Source organism: Myripristis murdjan, chromosome 11 (genome assembly GCF_902150065.1).
Source record: "Myripristis murdjan chromosome 11, fMyrMur1.1, whole genome shotgun sequence".
In the NCBI taxonomy this organism is placed as follows: Eukaryota; Metazoa; Chordata; class Actinopteri; order Holocentriformes; family Holocentridae; genus Myripristis; species Myripristis murdjan.
The window spans coordinates 23,839,699-23,840,873 of NC_043990.1; positions in this window are offsets into that span (position 1 = coordinate 23,839,699).

Here is a 1,175-nt window from a genome sequence, read left to right on the forward strand (position 1 = left end):
GCACCTTAATGCCGGTCTGTGAAAACGCCGACGTTTTGGAGATGGTGGTCGAGAAGCTGAGAGGACTCCAGCAACTCCCGGCATCATCGCTGTCTCCCATGGAGCACGCTCGTTCCATTTTCGAGGCAAAAATGGAGGATTTGTATTTTTCTACGCGTCAGGGAAACGCGATCATCAGCTGTTACAGTGAGGTGGTTTGACATAATGGCTCCTACAGTCTAGGTATATTGGGCTTGGTAATTATGGATTAGCAGAGATCTCCGGTGAGCGGAGACTTCCCCTGACACAGAGCAGTCAGTAAAAGCAAAAGCAGGATTACTCCTTCATAGACTTACCACAAATACGCATGAAAGAATACACACAACAGGCATACACACAGGCGTGCGCACATACACATGCATACCCGCACACACACACACACACACACACACACACACACACACACACACACACACACACCTCAGACTTACACATTTTTGTCGGCCATCACAGACAGCATGCCGGCAGGCAGCCATTTTGCAGGGCTGCTCTGGAATGTTCAATTAGGGTAATTGTTGGTTACGCTATCATTTCCCTGCATTACAGACATCATGCAACGCAACAAAGTATCTTTCCAGTCGCAGTGCCGTCATACTCACCTCATAGGGAAGAACCTTCACCCTGTGCTTCCTACGTCCTCCCTCAAAACGGAGGCCCTATAGTGTAAAGCGGTACGTATATTATGGCCAGCATGTCAGTGATTGTGCAGCCATGTGTGAACTCCATTTGGCATAAATGTATGTACGCTACATGGCTTGTTGTAATGTATGTGGCGGGAGCAGGGGGGTGGAGGGGGGCACACCCTACAGCTCAACAGCGCTCACATATGGAGGAGGGGACGAGTGCGTACGTGAGCTCAGATGAGAGAGGAAACGGGATGGGTGAGAAGTGGAATAAAATGGAAGAGCAGGGAGAGAGGAGAGAAGGGCACTGAAAGAGAGACGTACAGCTTGTTCCCTTCACCACCATCTTTACACACAGACTGTGCAGCTTGGTCATTGTTAATTCCATTTTAGAGAAGCCCTGGGCTCAGAATATAGATTACTCTGCTCTCATAGTATAGAATAATGAACAGCTCGCCGTTGTCATATAGAAGTCGCCTTTCATAATATGAAATATCTCCTTTTAAGAATAAG